The sequence below is a fragment of the Pipra filicauda genome, unplaced genomic scaffold, assembly GCF_003945595.2.
Source record: "Pipra filicauda isolate LSUMZ 115617 unplaced genomic scaffold, ASM394559v2 scaffold150_size2825430_pilon, whole genome shotgun sequence".
NCBI classification, from domain to species: domain Eukaryota; kingdom Metazoa; phylum Chordata; class Aves; order Passeriformes; family Pipridae; genus Pipra; species Pipra filicauda.
In genome coordinates, this window is record NW_024103996.1 from 1,175,264 (window position 1) to 1,196,813 (window position 21,550).

General features: G+C 44.0%; 1 long non-coding RNA gene across 1 annotated transcript; it reads left to right on the forward strand.

Moving 5' to 3' along the window:
- Window positions 1–5,856: 5,856 nt before the first annotated feature.
- LOC120322764 lies at window positions 5,857–10,275 on the forward strand. The gene is made up of 3 exons (XR_005562664.1): window positions 5,857–5,891; window positions 6,884–6,944; window positions 10,191–10,275. It is a non-coding gene; the product is annotated as an uncharacterized LOC120322764 (long non-coding RNA).
- Window positions 10,276–21,550: the final 11,275 nt, after the last annotated feature.

Genomic DNA, 21,550 nt, shown 5'->3' on the forward strand with positions numbered 1-21,550 from the left:
CCCATAGGCAGGGATAGCTTTCATGGGCCAGGGGGTTCCAAAGCCCCGTCCGACCTGTCCTGGAGCGCTCCTCTTCCAGGAATGTGTAATCTACTGTTCGAGAGTAAAAGTAAATATTTCTGTTAAAATAATATAAATAATATCAGAAAAATAACAATATATCAGAAAAATAAATATGTGTAAATATATATGAAATATTTGAAACATGGAAAATGTATGATTTCCTTAAGAAAGGCTAGTCTTTGATCTCTGTAGACTTTCAAGCCTAATCAACAAGAAATGAGATTTAATCTGTGAAATGCAGTATCCCAACAAGCTCTAAGTGGTATCCTGGTGTTGGAAAGACAAATTCCTGGTCAGTGGAATTGCCTTGTTAAGGTTTAGGACTTGATGTTTTTCAGTGATCTCGACGAGGGGCTCTCAGGTCTCCCTGGAGCCTTCCCTTCTCCAGGTGAACATCCCCAGCTCTCCCAGCCTGGCTCCAGAGCAGAGCTGCTCCAGCCCTTGGAGCATCTCCATCGTCTCCTCTGGACTCGCTCCAACAGCTCCATGTCCTTCCCGTGCTGTGCCCCCAGAGCTGGAGGCAGCTCTGCACGTGAGGTCTCACTTGAGGGGGCAGAGGGGCAGAATCTCCCTTCCCCTGCTGCCCACACTGTGGGATCAGCCCAGGACATGCACCAGCACACCCAAGTCCTTCTCCCAGGGCTGCTCCATCTGTTCATCCCCAGCCTGGATTGATCCCAGGGGTTGCCCTGACCCAGGTGCAGCACCAGCACTTGGCCTTGTTAAACCTCATGAGATTCCCATGATCCCACTGCTCAAGCTTGTCCAGGTCCCTCTGGATGGCCCTGCCCTTCAGGTGTGTCACTGTTGGTGCCCTTGACCCCTTCATTTGTGTCCTTAATGAAAGTGTCAAATAACATTGATCCCAGCATGGACCCTGAGGGGCACCACTGGTCACTCCTGTCCATCAGGACTCAGAGCCATTGATCACCACCCTCTGGAATATCAGGTTGCTGCTCAGGACGACATGTTCCCATTTTCCTTTGTGTTTGCCAAGATGTTCTGTGGAAAAGAATCCGAGATATCCTCAAGTGAAATGAGATTCTCACTCCTGGAGCTCATGGCCCATAAATCTGTAGCTGGAAGCAGGATTACCCCTGGTGATGGGAAATGTGGTCTGGAGAGATGGAACAGGATAAGAAAAGTGCCTAATAATCCTTCTGATGCAGAAAGAGAAAAAAATAACCTAAGATACTCTTATCTCTGTTAAAAAGATGGTCATAAAGCATCCTGAAATTTTACAATAAATTTCATGTCAATTTTTGACACATTAATCTTCAGTATTTTGAAAGAAATCTCAAGATCAAATCAGAAATTAATAAAAAATAAAATATTAATATTTTCATTTCTTGTCTTTTCTCAAAGACCATTTCTATGAAAACAAGAGCATATTTATGAAGAAAACAAAGAAAAATATGTGAAACTACATATTTTCTATAAATAAATGCTGGTTGATATAAAGTACATGCGTGGAGGGAAGAAAGTCCAATTCTGTTTATTTTTTCTGACATTTTAACCTGACCAAAACCCAGCGGAGTAATGAGAAATTTGAACCTTTAGGGAAAGCCTATTTGAGATTTTATACCCTATTTTGCTGAGTTTCAGACCTTCTAAAAATTATTGTTCCTTTCAGTCATAAAACAAGGAAAACCTGGTATTCTTCCCCATGAAATATTTGTTTCAAATAAAATAATTTTGCTTAAATCCTGAATTCTTGAGTTATAAATAAGCCCCACAGGCTGCCCAATTTTATTTTAGATTTCAGATCACAAAAATAAAATTCCATTTTAAATAATATGGAAAACATTATACTGAGAAGAGCAGCACAGGACTGTGCTGTGCCATTAACGAGGCTAAAACAGGTAATTCCACAAACAAATCTGTTTTCCAGTGGGAAATCCCTTTGCTTTTAAATTCCTCACCAAATACACTCAGTTTGATGGAAACATTCCTGCTGTATTAAAGACAGAATTCCATGGGAAAGGCTGGAATTTTTGCTGCCTGAGACAGATTCACTCTTTGTTAATTTCTTGTCCATATTTTGGTCCTTTTCCTGACCCATTTTCAACGGAGCTGGATTTTGGCTGTGAAGGAATTCAGCAGAGGGTATTCCAAAGGTTTGGGTCAAGGCATTATGGGATGGAGGGCTAAAGCCAACGCTCAATGACACAGCTGCACTTCAGGAATGAAGCATGGGACAGATGTAACTCCTGGAAATAAATCTCTCCCCTCTGTAGCCGATGCCAACTCCAGCTCTGGCACATGATTTAAACCCTCATCCTTGAATAAGGTTCCCAAGACCTTTTCAAGGTTCCTCTGGAAGGCAAAGACAAGGATGGCTGTTACAAATGGATAGGCCCATGGAGACGTGGGAGAACTAAATCTGCCTCCCATCCAGCCGTATTTCTGGGCATCCCAGATGGAGGCTTTGGCAGGAGGGTCCCAGGGAAACGTGGAGATTCAAGGACTCCAGATGAACAGGCAGCAGGACAAATTATCCTGGCAAGGCTCCTGCTGATCCACTGCTCACCTGGAGCTCCAAAGGGATGGATTTGGAGACCCAAATCAGGATGGAAAAACCTCTGAGGGCACAGGCTGGATGGGCGCTCCTTGACTGTTCCCAAATCCCACTCCTGTTTTCCTGAATCAGTGGTTTTACAAAAGAACTGTGCTTTGGCTTTACATCTGCTAATTCCCAGTTGGAGGACTGAATGCACATTCCTTATGGACACAGGGGGCTGTTGCATTGCAGCTGGGAATTCCCTAAAATATTGCTGGTTTAACCTAAGTCCTTGTGGACAGAGGGGCTAGTTAGGCTGTTGCATTCCAGGTGGCAATTCACTAAAATATTGATCTTTTAACCTAATTCCTTATGGATTCAGGGGTTAGGCTGTTGCATTCCAGCTGGGAATTCCCTAAAATATTGCTGTTTTAACCTAATTTCCATTCTAGCCAGTCTCTGAACCCACAATTTTACACTTGGCAGAAAAGGTACTGGTGCTTAATAATATTAATAATATAGATAAAGATATAACTGTAGAGAGTCTGTGGAATTCCAGTTGGAATAAATGAAAATAGCTTGAAGTTATCAAGTATCTGGGATATAACCAAGTGCTGTTTTAATCCAGAAATAGTATTTATTGCAGGGTAGAAAAAAAATAATAACTTTAGAATAAACCTAGCAACCTTTTTCTTATCTGGCTACATTCTTTTTTATTCTAGTATTATTATTCTGATATTAAAATACAATTGATATTAAATGAAGAAATTGATATTAAATTTAAAAAACCTTTAGTGATAAGCAAGAATGTGGTCCAGAATTATATTATATTACATTATGTTATGTTATATGTGATTTTTTTATCTAAAATGTGTTAAAACAAAACCCACTTTGATCTGGAAGAATGTCTGGGTTTGGGAGATGAAGAAGTTGTGTTGTGTGAACACTGCAAAACAAAGAGGAAAATGTTTGTAATTGTAATTAATGTTGTAAATCCCAACTCCGTCTCTCAGCACTCAGCAAGGTGTACCAGGGAACAGCTGGAAAGGTATAATGAGTTTGTGGCTCCTAAATCCATTTATTCAGAGTAAAGAGAACACAAGAAAACTGGCTTTTAACTGTGAGGGTGCCCAAACTCTGGGGCAGTGTACGGGATCCCTATCCTTGGAGATCCCCTGCTTGAGCAGGGGCTTGGACTTGATCATCTCCAGAGGTTCCTTTCAACCTAAATGATTCTGTGAAATTATTCTACTTTTAAATTACCTGGGACTACATGAAATGATGGAGTTAGCAGCAGAGAAAGCATGGAGAAAAAAGGGGGGGAAACCTGAGCAAACGGAGAGGAGAATGACCCTTGTGAGTCCTCAGTTTCTCAGCATGCAAGACCAAACCTAAAAATGGGATTTTTGGGGTGGTACAAAATAATTTCTCTGAAAAAGAAAAGAGTAAAATATGTTAAATAAAAATCAGAAAAGTCTAGTCAATGGTCCAGATGGCAACAAGCTCCCTCTGACAGCCAGAGCACATCTTAGATTCTTTGCTGGAGGGTCTTTGTTGGTCAGGTCTCACCTGGAGAAGACAAGGTGCATCCCTGATGGGAAGTTTGGAGGTGTATCTGTGTAAACATCAGTCACGTGCAAAACTGGCACCTGCAGGAAAACATCCCCTGCCATGTGCTTGGCACATTTAGATGGATGTGTCACAAAATGCCTAATTTTTATAGTGTATCCCATTGTTCTAAACACAGGAATATGCACAGGAAAACATTCCACAGTGCTTTACTGGCAAGACACTTAAACAGGCTCTCGGGTGGAATTGGAAGGTGGCTGGGAAATAATTAAATAAATCTGATTTGATGTGACTGGATTTGGGTTTGGTTCCAACTCTGCACTGATTTTGGATGTTCTGTAAACTGGATTACCCGGATTTTGGGTTATTTTCCTATCAGGCATGTCAAGTGCTAAATTAAAAAATAAAAAAAAAAGTAGATTATATTTTGTGATACGCCCTCAGGCTCAAGGAATGTGACAGAGCATATCCTGGAAGTACAACTGGATCCCTAGTGAAGAATAAGCTCCAGAAGGAACAAATGCCAGGGGTAGCTTGATGGACATGGATTACCATGTTCTCTCCTGCAAAACTGTTCCGTTCAGCAGAGCAGGAGAGACCAGCAGTGTGTTATTGTAGAGGGCTGGAGCACCTCTGCTGTGAGGAAAGGCTGGGAGAATTGAGATTGTTCACCCTGGAAAAGAGAAAGCTTTGGGGTGACCTAATTTGGCTTTCCAAGACCTGAAGGAGCCAACAGGAAAGATGGACAGAGACTCTTTACAAGGGATAGAGTAACAGGACAAGGGGAATGGCTTCCCAGTGCCAGAGGGCAGGGTTAGATGAGATGCTGGGAAGGAATCTTTGTCTGTGAGGGTGGTGAGGTCCTGGCACAGGTTGCCCAGAGAAGCTGTGGCTGCCCCATCCCTGGAAGTGTCCAAGGCCAGGTTGGATGGGGCTTGGAGCAACCTGGGTTAGTGGAAGGTGTCCTTGTCCATGGCAGGGAGTGGGACTGGACTCATCACCTGTTGTCCCAATGGAAAGAATCACTGAATTCCGGGCTGGTTTGGGTTGGATGAGACCTTAAAACCTAACTTGTTTCACCCCCTGCCATGGGCAGGAACACCAAGTTGTTCCAAGGTCACAGCAGCACGAGGAGGCTGAACTGATGGTGCTGGAGTGGATCTAAAATTGTTGGAGAACGTCCAAAGGAGGGACATGGAAATGGAAAAGGGGCTGGAGGGGCCACATGAGGGGCAGCTTGGCTTGTTCAGTGGGAGGAAAGCAAGGCGAGACTCCTTGTGGTCTGCAGGTTCCTCACAAGGGGCTGATCTCTGCTGTGACCAGGGACAGGACTCGAGGGAATGGCTGGAGCTGTGCCAGGACAGGGTTAGGTTGGATCTCAGAGGGTGGCTGGGCACTGAACAGGCTCCCCAGGGCAGCGGTCACAGCCCCAAGGCTGCCAGAGCTCAAGGAGCGCTTGGACAACGCTCTCAGGGACAGGGTGGGATTTTGGGGTGTCCTGGGCAGGGCCGGGAGCTGGACTAGATGGTCCCTGTGGGTCCCTTGCAACTCAGGATATTCCATGACACTGATTCAGACGGCGCTGGTCTCTCCCTGCCCCGTAATCCAAGGATGCGGAGCAGCTGCCGCCTGCAGCCCCTCCCTCTGTGCGTGTTTCCGTCGCGGGGGTGGATCCCGGAGCGGATCCCGGGGCGGTCCCATCCCCTCGCGGGGCCGGCGCGGGGCGCTCGGGCCGGGGGGTCCCGGGGAGCCGGAGCGCGTGAGTGCGGGAACCGGGAATGGGGACTCGGGATGGGGTGCCGGCCAGGGAGCGAGGGAAGGGCGGAGAGCCAGGCCGGGCCGGGCCGGGTCCCCTTTCTCCCCCCACCGCGGTCCGGGGGGATCCCGTGTCGCGACTGTCGGTGCTGAGTCGGGGGGGGCTTGGGGCTGCCTGGGGCCGGGAGCCCGCACGGGCACGGCCATGGGAGTGGAACAGAACAGGTTCTGGGTGTTCTTTTTCCTCCCCGCCTTTTCCTTTTCTCTTTTTCTTCTCCCCTTTTCCCTTTCCTTCCCCCCCCTTTCCCTTTCCTTCCCCCCCCTTTCCCTTTCCTTCCCCCCCCTTTCCCTTTCCTTCCCCCCCCTTTCCCTTTCCTTCCCCCCCTTTCCCTTTCCTTCCCCCCCCTTTCCCTTTCCTTCCCCCCCCTTTCCCTTTCCTTCCCCCCCCTTTCCCTTTCCTTCCCCCCCCTTTCCCTTTCCTTCCCCCCCCTTTCCCTTTCCTTCCCCCCCCTTTCCCTTTCCTTCCCCCCCCTTTCCCTTTACCTTCCTCCCCCCCTTTCCCTTGCCGTCCCCCCCTTTTTCCTTTTCCTTCTTCCCCCCGCTTCCTCTCCCTTTCCTCCCCCCCATTTATCCCTTTCCTTCCCCCCCCTTTCGCCCTTCCTTCCCCCCCTTTCTCCCGTTCCTTCCCCCCCCGTTTCCCTTTCCTTCCCCCCCCTTTACTTTCCGTCACCCCCCCGTTCCCTTTCCTTCCCCCCCCTTTCCCTTTCCTTCCCCCCCCTTTCCCTTTCCTTCCCCCCCCTTTCCCTTTCCTTCCCCCCCCTTTCCCTTTCCTTCCCCCCCCTTTCCCTTTCCTTCCCCCCCCTTTCCCTTTCCTTCCCCCCCCTTTCCCTTTCCTTCCCCCCCCTTTTTGCTTCCCCCCATTTTCTTTTCCTTCCCCTCCTTTTTCCTTTCTAAATTTTATTTTCTTTTTTTTCTGGCTCAAACCCTCTTTACCAGGTGGCCTCTCTAATTCCGTCTATTCCTGCTCTCCTGGCTCCAGGATGTGCCTCCAGGAATGGTGTGTTTAGCGTTTACCTGTTGGGCTTCTGGAGTAGTTTTCCATTTCAGCTGAGTTTCTGTGTGTCCATTTCTCCATTCTAGCAAGGAAAATCTCCATCCCATCCACCACCTTGTGAACATCTCTCGTTCTAGAACATGCCCAGCTGCTCACTTTGCAAAACTTAATAGGAATTCCAAGGAAAACCAGTCCTGGTGTTCACACTGCCCTGCTCTCTCTTGATCATCTCATGTCCATGTGTAACACGAGCGAAGACTTGTGTGTTTAGGGGTAAACTTCATTTACAAGGGACACACTTTACAGAGAAGGAGAGGAACTCCTATGAGCTTCTTGCCTGGGACTGACAAAGTTACACATGGAAGAAGGAGTTTCTTCTGAGATTGAGGTTAGAGAGGCAAAGAACAGCTTTTTTTTCTGCTTCATGAACTAGCGTTTGCCCAGAAGCAAATCTATGAGCTGGTTGTCTGTAGAGCAGGAAAAATCCTTTTGAAACTTGTGGAACAGAGAGGGATCAGAACCCCAGACTGGTTTGGGTTGGAAGGGACCTTAAATATAATTTAAGATAAGAAGCTGCGCCTGCCCCATCCCTGGAAGTGTCCAAGCCCAGGTTGAACAGGGCTTGGAGCAAACTGAGATGATGGAAGGTGTCCCTGCCTGTGGCAGGGAATGGAACTGGATGGGCTTTAAGGTCCTTTCCAACCCAAACCATGCTGTGATTCCATAATTCCATGATTTTAGCTGGCAGCATGAGCCCAACTGGCAGCATAGGCAAGGTGCTTTGGAACATTTCTTGTCCTGTCCCAGCTCTTTTTGCTCTGCCTCAGCTCCTGCTCTGTGTTTTAGATATTCACATTTGATTTCCTTTTGCACCCTGATGTAGTTATTTCCATGGATTTCAGAAACTTGCTGTAGAATGGAGCTCCCTGTCCTGGTTTTAAGGCATTTGGACTTAAAGGAATATCAGATTTTCGAGGCCAGAGCTTCTGGTGTGTTCTGGTTTGGAATGGTCTTCAAGCAAAGTGTCCCAGAAGGATCTGCATGGATCTTTCCTCTGCTGTCCCAAACAGAGCCATCTTTCCATAGGGAGCTGGGCCCTAAAAACAAGGAGCATGTCCACATGGCCATCAAGGTCTTTTCCATAAATAAATCCAGTGGAGCTGGAAAGCTGGGCTGCCTGGAGACTTGAGTTATAGCTGTAGGACAGGTGTTGATGGAACCTCAAACAGGAGTTTGCCTGGCTTCTAAAAATGGAGCAGAAATTGTGATGAACATATTAAATTTATAGGAGATTTTTCAAATCTTATAAAAAAACAAACCAACAAAGAAGCAATAATCTTTCTTTAAACTATTTTCTGTTGTATTTAGGTTGGTTGTTCCATGCAAGTAGTTTTTGCACCAGTTTGGTTTCACTGTTGATGAAAAGCAGCATCTGTGAGGCTTTTACCCTGTCAGCATCATGGAAATACGTGGGATTTTCCAGGCCTTTCCAGCTGGAAAAGAAAGTTAGAGTGACTTCTCTGCAGAGAGATCTGTTTTCTGCCTGTGTTTGATTTGTTATTGCTTGTCTTCAGCAGCATTTTCAAGCTGGAAGTGGCATAATCATTCCCTAACAAAAGCAGTTTGGATGCAATCCCTGTTTGCTTTTTAATAGGGAGCTCGTTTATCTTTATTAATCACAGGTTCTCTGAATCCTGCCCTCTGTTCCTTTCACAGGCAGGATTGATGGATTGATTGCTTCTTCCCTAAGAGAGAATTCCAGAGAGTCAAGTCTTTCCTGAAGCAAGAAACTTCCACAGATTATCCTGGCATTGGCATGAGGAGTTTGTCCCCTCTGTGTCCTCAATTCCTGTCACTGATGCCAAGTACCTTAAACCCCCAAACCAGTACCTTGAATTTAGTTTTGATAAGCCAGATTCCTTCTGATGTGTGCCACTGAGTAATTTTTCCCTTTTTTTCCTTCATCTCACACATGTTCCCAGTCATCTGCTGCACCAGGGGGCTGTTCCCTTTAATAAGGGATGAATTCTCCAGCAACAAAGGGAAGAGGATATTTTCCCAGTGGAATTCTATCTCTCTTTAGAGGACCTTCTCAGACTTTTTGTTATTCTATTATTCACTTTCTTACTACAATAGATACTTCACTTTTTGATTCCTTTCCCATCCAGATATCCCTTTCTGTCATCCAAATATCCCTTCCCATCTAAATATCCCATCTTCTTTCTCAGTGTTCCCATCTCAGCTGCTTTCCACTGAGGTTCCTGTTGTAGTGATCCATTTTAGTTTTTGCATAACATATTCCCATTTTAAATTTAGTTTCTGTGCTTTGACACTCTGTCAGTGCTGTGCCAACACATCTTCTTCCTGAGGAATCATGTGCTGGAGAAAGAGATGGAATATGGGTATTCCTTAAAATTTGTTTGGGAAAAAGTTTCAGAAGTATCTCTTTGGAATTCAGAGCCAGACCCTAAATCTGTGTCATCTTTGTAATTTCCCATTACTCTGGTAATTTGCTGTTACAATTCCAAGGAATCCCTGGGATTTGGGTAGTCCTTCGTTTCCATAGGCAGTCACAGCCCAAAGATCTTGTTCTTAAGGTTTCCAGTTGTTTTCCAGAGACTTGCAGCTTCACCTTCCCAGTTCCTAAAAGGGTGTTCAAAGCAGTATTTTTGGGAATCCCTGATCTTGTGTTGAGTTGCTCAGCACTGTGAGGGCTTAGCTGAGCCCTTTCTCCCACCTTGGGTTCCCAGGACATCCCAATGTTACTCGATCCTAGCTCAGGTAGAGCTCCAGGAGGGTGAAGTTAATTGATTATCCTGCTGTGGAAAGCTGGAAAAAGGTGACAGTATTCAAGGAAAGATCACAAAGTGTGTCCTCATCGCTGTCTGATGTGGCTTCAGGGATTTCCTTCCATTCCTGAATTTAATGAATCATTTCACCCAACTTCCCTGATCCTCTCCTTTGATAAACACCAGCCTAAATCCTACACTAATGGAGACTGAGGGAGGGTCTTTTCCCAGTGGAATTTTATGATACTGAAGCCCAGAGACATGGTGAGATGAGCAGAATTCCCTGCTCACCCAGCGTGAGGTGCAGTGGGAAATACGTTTTGGTGTCTCATAGCCCATTCCTAACTTAGTGTTCTTCCCAATGAATGTGGGATCCTTAGGAGCCATAAACAGGAAAATCCTGAAAATTTGGGCCCTATACCTTGCAAAGACATGGAAATATTGCTTTTGATTCTTTCAGAAACGAGTGTGCAAATTGTTGGAAAGCATCCCAGGGGAGGCTAATGGCTACCTCATGGATTGTGCCATGGAGCTGGATTCCAGACAGAAACTCTCCCCTGACTGTGGTCCTTGGGCAGCAAAAACAAAGCAAAATTCCATGGTATGTTTACATTGTGAGTCTGTTTGTTACAAGATCATATTTAAAATACATTTTATAGTAAAGCTGCAAAAAAAAAGCTTTTTTTTTATTTTTCTGATGGTGTTGTATGTGGTTTTGTTCATCAGATTTTGGAAAACCATGGAAGCAAAGGAGCTGCACAGCCTTGCCCCAGATGTATTGCTGGAGAGTCTGTAAGTGTGTGAACCTGCTTTCTGGGACAGAATTATTAGATCAATTAAACATAAAGTTATTAAACCCCACAATGCCATTGCTCAGGAGTAAAGCATGTAAATAGAAAGAAAGGCAGATTGATTTTAGCATTTCAGCAGAGCACAAATTAATATCTTTGGAACAGCAGCTGGAAAATACATAGGCTGGCAACATATTTTTCAAATTCCCCCTAAAAAGCAGAGTTTAGGAAGTAATTAAAGCAAACAGCAACATACAACTTACCTACCCCATTTTTAATTGCCCTTGATGTACTGGATCATAACAAAATTTCCAGGAATTTCCTTCTGTCTCTTATTTTTCCCTCTAATTGGATACTTCCTTTCCAATGAGTAGCCTGAAGATACTGCTCCCTACAGAGCCAAAATGAGGAGAGGTGTGGGGGGATACTGAATGTTTATAGCAAAATCTGGGATTTGATGGAATTCATGGCAAAGTTTCCATTGAATGCTGTCAGGACTCAGGAGCTATGACTGGAAAGACATTGGCTGTGTCAACTTATTTCTGCTCATCTTTAAAAATAAAAGGAAAACCAGATCCAGGGCTGACTGTAGGTATATGGGAACCAGTGTGGCCACTTTGTGGAGAACATCTGTGGGGTTAAAACCCCAAAACCCAAAGAACATCTTGGGATTAAAACCTGGCATATTAAGTCAGTTTTGTTGCATTCCAAAGCTACAGTGACATCAGACTTTGTAAAATTCTTCTGTCAGTGACCACCTCATTTTGGTGGTCATGAGTGACCACCTCATGACTGAGTACAAATATCATCGTCCCCAATAATAATATAATAAAATAGCACCATTTCTATTTTCAGTCATATCAGCCTGATGTGTTTTTTCCTATGGCCTAATAATGACCTTGAGATAAAAGCCAGATAATTGGAGGAGGTAAAATTCACCTCTTCCAGAACATTTATCTATGGAAGTTTGGGATTATTGGATGACCTGTTTTACTCACTATTAAATGCTCTTCACCAACAGCTGTAGGAAACAAGGAAAACACCTTGCCAGCTTAGCTCAGTGAGAGCTGGAAGCTCACAACTAAAGATCTTTTCTGATTTGAATGTTCTGTGCTTTCAATGTAGAAACTCAAGGTTGGATTACAAAAACCTGGAGCCTTTGTAGGGCTTCTCACTAGACTTCTTCCTAAATTAGTTTCATGTTGTCAAGTTGAGATGGAAAATGCTTTGCTCAAAGCAAATTTTAAAATTTGTTTCTGATTTTAAATACGTTTCTGTATAGATTTAATTGTGGTCTCTTCACAGTCAGTGAAGAGTCTTCATAGTCAGTTATTCATGGCCAGTAACAGATAATAGAGTAATACTTCAGTAAATTTGGTAAGAGTTCTAACAGTAAATTATCTTCCTTCTTAAAATAATAAGAAGCTGATACTGAGAATCTAGTTAGAAGTATTACTGTGAGGTCTTTGAACTGAGACAACGTGACATAAAGAAATGCAGGCTTGAGTTTAAAGTAAAAGTTGCCAACCAAAAGGTAAATTTTTCTTCTGTCCTCAAAATCTTTTAACATTAATGGTAAAGCAGAATAAGGTATATAAATATGATGCTAAAATTGTCTTTATTTTCTGTGGGTGTATTTTAGCTTCATATACAAAACTAAATTCATAACTCAGTCATGGTCCTTGTACAGATCACACTGAACAGTTCCTTTTAATATCCAGATTTTTTAGGTGTCCTCTAGTCTCTGGGGAAAAAACATTTGTGATGTTGCTATTGAAGCTGTGATTTAAAATAACAAACAGTGAGGAAAAGACTTTGTTGAGATTATTTTTAGTGACATGAAATTTTGGCATTTCAGGGACACTTCAGTCATATCCTGGGCTTCTAGAAATGGAGAGTTGGCAGAAGAGCAGCACTTCTTTCCTGTTTGGATCCTGGAGGTGCCCCTGTTCCCACTTGGATCCTTGCAACACCCCTCCTCTGGTCTGGTTTGTGGTGCTCAGCACGCGCCAAATGGCTCTGGTAGCACTCAGTGCACAATTAGCATCATTTTTACACTTGAAAAAAAATGCTTCTGCTCTTAAGGTAGCTCAGAATATGTTTGAAAAGGAAAAGAAAAGGTTGATTTAATGTTTTGGAACTAATTAAGTTGATCTGGCCTTGGGCCTTGTCTTCACCTGGTCCTGGGCCAGAGGTCACATTGATGTCAGAGGTTTTCCTGGACACATTCCCTGGCACTCTTGGAAAATGCTTCTTTTACAGGGCCACAGGCAGAAACAGGAGGACACAAATATTTTGTTTAAGTGGCTGCTCAGCTTTGCAGCTGAGAAGGCTAATAAAAATCCCCTTGAAGCTTATATTGAAATCCAAAAAAATCTGTTTAAAAAGACTTGGATTCGTTATCCAACATCCTTTTATTGGCTTGTCGCAAATCATTCCATCTATATTTTTGCCAGTCTATAGGGTTATATAACTTTTAGGCTCTAAGACGACATAGTTTTGCTATTTGGGTGCAACACCTCAGCTTTTGGGCAGAGTTCAACCCAAAAAAGACAACAACATTTGGCTTCTCCTGTTCCGAGAGCAGCCAGGAGCCACTTCAAATTCAATTAGTAGCTCCAAAAGTGGACAAAACTAGTGACAGGCTTTTAAAGGTTAATTTTGGGCTTCATCAGACTGCAAAGTCCTCAGGCAAAGGACTTTTGGATCCTAGAATCCTTCCCATGTTATGCGTGGAGTTGTGGCGTTTGCATTGGAACCAGGAAACTCAAATTTTGGTCCCTTTTAAGCCTGTGAGCCTCTTGCAGCTGAAACTATTAGGCTGAATAATGGATTTGACTTCTTAGACTCACTTTCCAAGTCCTTTGATGCCAGCAGATCCCCTTGCTAAACACAGTAAAGGAAGCTTTTCGATAGGGTCAGTAGTTTCCAACAGGTTTCTTTTGGCCTGTATTACCATGTCTCGGTCATGTCTTGCTTAAATCTTGGCTGGAATATGATAAAAACAAGAACCAGCTGGGGTTTTTTGTGGTCCTTGTAGGTTTTGTGCCATGCTCTTTTAAATTCTCCCCCTTTTAGAACAACCATTACTTGGATTTTTTTCAAATCTGATGGTACATAACTCACAGGGCTGCTCACAGTTGGCTGGCGAAGTCACATTGGTGTTTGATTTTAATGTGATTTTTGGTATCAGTTTCCCATTGTTCCTGAGAATGAGGAGTTTCATCATGGCTGGGCTTCGCCAACGAAGATTTGGGAAGGGCTCTACCCACATTTGCTGCAAAGGCAAATGCAGATAGAGATAGATGAGTCTGGTTGCAAAAGGCACAGCAGAAAGACGCCTTGGATGGTGTCGACAAGACACGGTTCTGTCTGCATTGTCTTTTCTCCTCGAGAGTGATCCTGCGAGTGTTCTCAAAGGAGACAGCAGCGTTATAGATGGTGTGTCTCCAGGCCTCCTGATTGGAGGCCAGAGTAGACCAGTTATGTTGATCAATATGGCCAAGGCTGAGATGTTGTTTCAGGGAGTCCTTGTATCTTCTCTTTGGGGCTCCTCTCATGCAGCAGCCGGTGGCAAGTTCACCATAAAGCAGGATCTTAGGGAGGTGGTGGTCCTTCATCCTGCCCAATGCAGCTGTGTTCTCAGCAACATGGCCTCAATACTTGTGACTGCTTCTTGTTCTAGAACAGATGTATTGGTCACACAATCTGACCAGTGGATGTTTAGGATTGTGCGGAGGCAGCGTTGATGGAAGCGTTCTAGGAGATGCAGGTGGTGGCAGTGGATGACCCATGATTCAGATCCGTATAAGAGGGTAGACAGCACTATGGCTCTGTAAACACTGATCTTGGTACTTTTCTTCAGGTGTTTATTTGGCCAGACTCTTTTATGGATGGTTTGCTAAAGTGAAGGCTTTTAATAGTGCTATTTTTTTAAATAGATATAATTTATTTTGGGATCTGCCAGAATCAGAAGGGTTTTGTGGGAGGTACAGGTTGGGACAGGTGAATATTCCTTTAAAGCAGATTTGTGTCAAATCTGCAACAGAACCACAGAATTATTTTTGTATGAATTGTATAAATATGAATTTTTGTTTTATGGATATAAAATATATAATCTTTATATTTCCTAATGCTGTGGTTTGTACACAGAGTAAGCAGAACAATGCTTTATTTACATGTACATAGTTAAAAATGGCACCTGGTCTGTTTTTAATTCAGGTTAAAATGATATAATTATTATTTTTAACTTTGTATTTGGTAAATTGTTCCTTACAAAAGCAGAAGTAATAAAAACCACTTTGGCTACAGCATGGAATTGTCTGGGTGTTTTATTCCAGTAATGATTTCTGAAGACACTGAGATATAAAGGCAAATAAAATCTTTGAGGACAATAAATATATTATTCCATCATTATATATTGTACATATATATCTATATAACATATAGATATAAATATCTGTTATATAAGATTGTTGTTCTAGATTTAATTGCTTTAGATTATGGTACTAGTATTTGATTATTTATTTGATGGTAATTCCACATCCATTTGATATCTTGACTGCTATCTCTTGATATCTTGAGATTTAAAGGCAGTCTGGATCTGACAAGCCACAAAGACAAGACTTATAGAACTTATATGTTGAAATTAATATATTTAAATTTATTTTTTGTTTATTTAAAATATTATAATTTATTGAATATATTTAAAAATTGTGATGTTTGTGTCTAAATTAGTTGCTTAAAACCTCAGCAGCTCTCCTGGGAACTTAATGTGATATCATCTATTTCCACATTAATAGTCACACATTAATAATTCTGCTCTTGCCTCGATTACTGGCAGTAATTATCAAATTAAGAGTTACACCTTGGCATTTTCTCACACATCAAACTTCCATTCAGGACACCTGGATATCCACCCAAAACTCTGCATAGTGCTCTGAGAAGGAGCTTCCCGTGCTGCATCCAAACAGCTTTGACCAAAGTGACTTGTCCTGAAAACTAAACTCCACAAGTATAATTTGGACACCAGCAATTGGGATCCTCTTCTGCATTTCCCAGTGGGGACAAGTGGCTTGCCTAGGGAGCCATTGGCTTCCCCACCTCCAGGGGCATCAGGACCCAGCCATTCCTCTCTTGTTCTAAATTTTTCTCAAGGAAGCAAGAAAAACATTGGCCATCTTGTTTGCTTTTTAAATACACATAAGAAGGAGGAAAAAAAAACCAGGAGGGCAATAGAATCACAGAATCATTGAGGTTGGAAAAGCCCTCTCAGACCATTCAGTCCATCCCAGCACTGCCAAGGCCACCACTAACCCATGTCCCCAGGTGCCACATCCACACAGCTTTTAAATCCCTCCAGGGATGGGACTCCACTACTGCCCTGGGCAGCTGTGCCAGGGCTGGACAACCCTTTCCATGAAGGAATTTTCCCAATATCCAACCTGAATCTCCCCTTGTGCAACTTGAGGCTGTTTCTTCCTGTCACAGAATCCCAGATTGGTTTTGGTTGGAAGGGGCCTTAAAGCTCATACAGTGCCACCCCTGCCATGGGCAGGGACACCTTCCACTAGCCCAGGTTGCTCCAAGCCCTGTCCAACCTGGCCTTGGACACTTCCAGGGATTCAGGGGCAGCTCCAGCTTCTCTGGGCAACCTGTGCCAGGGCCTCCCCACCCTCCCAGCCACAAATACCTTCCCAATATCCCATCTTATCCTGCCCTCTGGCAGTGGGAAGCCACTCCCCTTGTCCTGTCCCTCCATCCCTTGTCCACAGTCCCTCTCCAGCCTTCTTGCAAGCCTGGAGCATGCTGTGTTTCATTCTTGTCTCTGATATTCCAAATTATGTTTCTGACCCTGACCTTCCAAGCACAGCAACACCTTACCTGGTGCTCACCAGCCCTGTGGGATGAGGGATCGATACAATATCAACATGCACATGTTCCATCCATGTGGCTCTGCTTTAGCACTCAAGATAGATCAGATTAGCTCCCAAAGTCCTCACTTTATTGCCATTTTCTTTGTAGAACCAGGTGGGGTGATATTTGTGTGTGATTATAGTGTTGTTACTGCAACAATCTCAAAATCACTGCGTGATATTTGCTTGCAACACAGGGTGTCATTCATGAGTTATACATAAATGGCAGCTTTACATATTTAAAAGGAACATGGACTGCTTCATATCTGAAGTATGTTTCCCAGGGGAGAACACCACCATTTGATCTATTTTTGATTAAAATGTAAAAATTAAAAATTAAATCAAATGGTAGTCGAATTCCTTGGGGAAAACATACTTCAGTTATGAAGTATTCCCTGTAGTAACCTTGAGAATCTTACAGCTGTATTGTCTCATCTGTAGGTGGTCTTTTTATGTCTCACATAATTAAAATGAATTGCTGTTAGAGAACCCCTACTACTGCATACAGATTTATGAACCTTGAGGCACCTCCATTCACAGACAAACAGGGAGAGCAAAAGCTCCCTGTGCAGATGCACTGGGGCTGGGCAGGTGCTGGGAATGGAGGTGTTTACTGGGGAGTGATCCCCACCCCTGCCTTGAAAGGGTAAATAAGGAGTGTGGTGTGAAACCAGGATGCATTCCCAGTAAAGAATGGGGTCTAGGAAAAGGGAACGTGTAGAATCACAGAATCATTAAGGTTGGAAAAGCCCTCCCAGCCCATCGAGTCCAATCTGTACCTGATCCCACCTCATCCTCACCAGCCCAGAGCACTGAGTGTCACATCCAGTTGTTCCTTGAACATCTCCAGGGTTGGGGACTCCACCACCTCCCTGGGCAGCCCCTTCCCTTTCCAGGGAGAAATTCCTCTTCATGTCCAACCTGAACCTCCCCTGTCCCAGCTTGAGGCCATTTCCTCTCATCCTGTCCCTTGTTCCCTGGGAGCAGAGCCGAACCCCCCCCCCCCCTCGACCCCCTCTCCTGTCAGGGAGTTGCAGAAAGCGAGAAGGTCCCCTCTGAGCCTCCTTTTCTCCAGGCTGAGCCCCTCCCAGCTCCCTCAGCTGCTCCTGGTGCTCCAGCCCCTTCCCCAGCTCCATTCTCTTTCCTGGACATGCTCCAGCCCCTCAATGTCCTTGTCATGAGGGCCCAGAACTGGACACAGCACTCGAGGTGCCTGTGGTGGCACAGGGGACAGTCACTGCCCTGGTCCTGCTGCCACACCAGAGCTGGTACAGCCCAACTGCTGCATGTTGTGGAAGTTGGTGGATCAAATATTCCAGGAACACTTGCTATGCTAAGGAATGGCTAATATGTCGCCAGAACTAGATTGTGAAATTGGATTTACAAGGAAAATGTGCTCTACAAAATCCAATGCAACTTATTTCTAGCAAGCTGCTTTATCAGGCTGCCTCGGAATATGGGAATGTATATTTGATAAGATTAGAGAATAGGGGGGGATCAGAAAAAATAAGTCTGTAGACTTTGCATTCCCATTTTCACATAGCTGAAGGACAAACATGTCATTTATTTTGTGTTTGGTTTTGATTCTTGTAGTCCTGTTAATGTATCCACAGCAGTGGCTTGTGACTGTGCATCCTGCTCAGGTTGTGATTAAAACTTTCTAACATACATTTGGATAAAAAAGAAGTGGATAGAAGTGAAATGCTTGGATTTATAGAGAAAAGAAAACAATTCTAATAATGAAAATATCAAGTCTAAAAGTTCCATGGTGCCTTGTAGAAACATTTTGTAATAAGCAGCAGGAGTGTTCAAATAATGTAATGCTTAAAAGAAAATGTCTCTGATCTTTGAGTTTCTTTAGAGAGGGGAGTTTTTAATGTATAATCAAACTAAAATCCTCCTGTAATTGCACAGTGAGAGGCCTGTGAAGTTTTGGAAAGGCTGCAGATGGGATACAGACTTACAGAAGCAAGAAGATGTTTCCTAATCTATGGAGCCAAAAGTGTGAAATCAGCCTAAGGTTTTCCCACATGTGTGTTCCACATGGGATTCTTTCCAACCGTGTTGTCACCCAGTGCTGGCCACTGGTGGTTCCAAAAAGGCCCCATGGTCACTTTAATTAAGGATTAATTTGTCTGTATCAGAATATTAATACCCAGTTCACGTTGTACTTTCTTCCCCTTTCCACTTGTTCCAGGTCTGCAGGTGCTCAAGAGTCTGTCCAGCTCCTTGGGAAGCTCTTCCCTCTCAAACCATGCTATTAACATTTACCTTTCAATTACAGAGAAGCTCAGACTGGTTTGGGTTGGAAGGAACCTTAAGGGTCATCTTGTCCCACTGCTGCCATGAGCTGGGACACCTTCCACTATCCCAGGTTGCTCCAAGCCCCATCCAACCTGGCCTTGGACACTTCCAGGGATGGGACGGCCACAGCTTGAATCCAGAATTATGAGTTAGTCCTTAATTAATAAAGACATGTGAACACACTTCTCCCTGTGTCCCCTAAGCCAGGCTTGTCCATGCCCTGGGAATAACAAGGCACAAGTTCAGTGGAATACGAGTATTCCATTACAACCTCCCAGCAGGGCAGAGCACAGCTAAAATCCTTCCTGTGCCTCCTAGATCCCACCAAAAGGCTCCTTCTGCTTCCAAACACCAGCCTTCACCCATACCACCCTCATCTTCACACGCACAGGAGAGGAATCCATCTCCAACCCCTCAGCACTCACTGCACCAACAGTTCTGGCTCCAACACCCCACTGGATGCTGATTTCTTTAAGTCTGGAAAAAAAAATCCTTTAAATAAAAGAAAGTTCTCTGAACTCCAGACCTCCAGCTGGAAAATCCCAGTAAGTGACAGTTATTTCAGTCCCTGACTCAGTAGCTCACCAAGGAAAGAGTTTGTGACGCTTTTAAAATGTCAATTCCTGAGCAAAGCCAAGAAGGAAACAAATGCAGAGTAATTTTAAAAAGAGTTTGTAAGAAAAGGGAAATAGCTGGTTTGAGTTATTTAGCAAAGAGAGGCTATTTTTTTGAGATTAGGTAGTTTAGGGTAGTTAGGAAATAACATTCAGAGTTTTCTGTCTGTTTTTATGGCCAGGGTTACCTCAGTTGTGCTGAGCATCATGTAGAAGTTGTTCCAATTCTGTTAAAAGCTGAGTCACAAAATCCTACTCTTTACAAAACAGACACTTTCTCAGTCTCTCTGTGCAGCAAATCTCTTTCCCAGGCAAGAGGCTGTGGCAGCTATTTTACAAATAGGATCAAAACATTTTCTCTCCCATTTCTCAACCAAAATACTTCTGTGTTGAAAATCTGAGAGGTGGTTTGGTTGTTGTGCCAGCCTTTATGGCAAGGATTTCAGGGTTCTTATTGTTCCTACTTGGGACAAGGGAATGCCTCTAGAGTAGCCTTTGGGATAAGGACCTGATACCCTTGGTGGAATCGTCCTGAGCCCTTGGTGCCCACTGAGGGTCATGTCTGCACTTAGAATAGAATCATGAATGGTTTGGGTTGGAAGGGACATTAAAGCTCATCCAGTCCCACCCCCTGCCATGGGCAGGGACACCTTCCACTAGCCCAGGTTGCTCCAAGCCCTGTCCAACCTTCCAGGGATGGGGCAGCCACAGCTTCTGTGATGAAAATTCCTCCTTGGTGTAGGGGTGGGAAACTGCTGCTCCTGGCAATAGGCAGTTGGCTTTAAATAAAGCTCTGCTGGGTGAGAGATGCTTGTTTTGAAACAAGCAGAACAATGAGTTCATATGATGGCAATTGTTCAGGGCACTGCCACAAAGCTGGTACTAAGGTAGAAAGGAATCAATATTTCCATGGTTTTATGCTGAAAATAGAAAATGTCTGTTTTTACCATCACTACATGTTCAGTAATTCAGGTGTAGCAATGTCTAAACCTGCAGGGAAAGCCAGACAGCAAAAGTTCTGTAGAATGTATGGCCTTAAGCTGAAGAACAGCAGGTTTAGATAGGACATTAGGAAGACCTTCTTCCCTGTGAGGGTGGTGAGGCCCTGGCACAGAGTGCCCAGAGAAGTTGTGGCTGCCCCAGCCCTGGAAGCTTGGACGGGGCTTGGAGCAATCTGGTCTAGTGGAAGGTGTCCCTGCCCATGGCAGGAAATATAATAAGATGAGTTTTAAGGTCCTTTCCAAACCAAACCAGTCTGTTATTCAATGAATTTCAAACTAAAGAAAAAGGATCAGCTTGGAGCTCCCCCTCTGGTGTGATTTGGACTGACTCAAACACAGAGCTTGGTATAACTTTTGTAAAATAACACTGCCAGGTAAAGTGAGCTCTGTGGTTTTCCAGGTTTTGAAGAGTAGATGATTCAACAGCAGGATGAATAAATAATGAAGGAAAGTGAGATTATAAATTGTACTTCCTCATTTGAAAGGACTTGTCTCTTGATTCATCATTATAAATGTGTTACAAACTTCGGGTCATTTACAAAATAATAGAACACTTTAAGATTACCCTTAGCTTTATGTAAATGTAATTTTAATATTCTATCTTCATTAATTATCTAATCTTGGGAGCAAATAAACTCCTGACACAATTCTGTAGCTATTTTGCCAGCAGGATTTCCTTTGAAGTTGACGGCAGTTGTAAGAGGAAGTGGATGACAGGACTGAGCCTCACCGGCACTTTTAGAAGAGAAACTTAAACAGTAGCTGAAAATCCAGACTTCCTATGGGCACAGAGCTATTCCTGAACTGCCACATATTCATTAGTGCCAGAAAAGAGGTGGCATTTTATTCCCACTGCTCCCATTCCAGGGGTACGAGAAAGGTTTCTTCCCACCCCCACACAGTCCTGCATTCTCTGCTTTGCTCTCAGTGCAGTGCCCAGCCCTGAATAGAGACCCAGTGAGGTTCAAGGGGCTGGAGTTGGACCTAGTGTATAACTCTATAGCTCTACTTTCTCTCTATAGCAGGTTTAGACTTCAAATAATTTTGGGAGGTGGGTGTAGGTAAGGCCAGGCTCTGTGGAGCAGCGTGAGCAGGTAAGCATCATACACAAATGTCACAGAATCATGGAATGGTTTGGGTTGGAAGGGACTTGAATGATCACCTCATTCCACCCCCTGCCATCGACAGGGACACC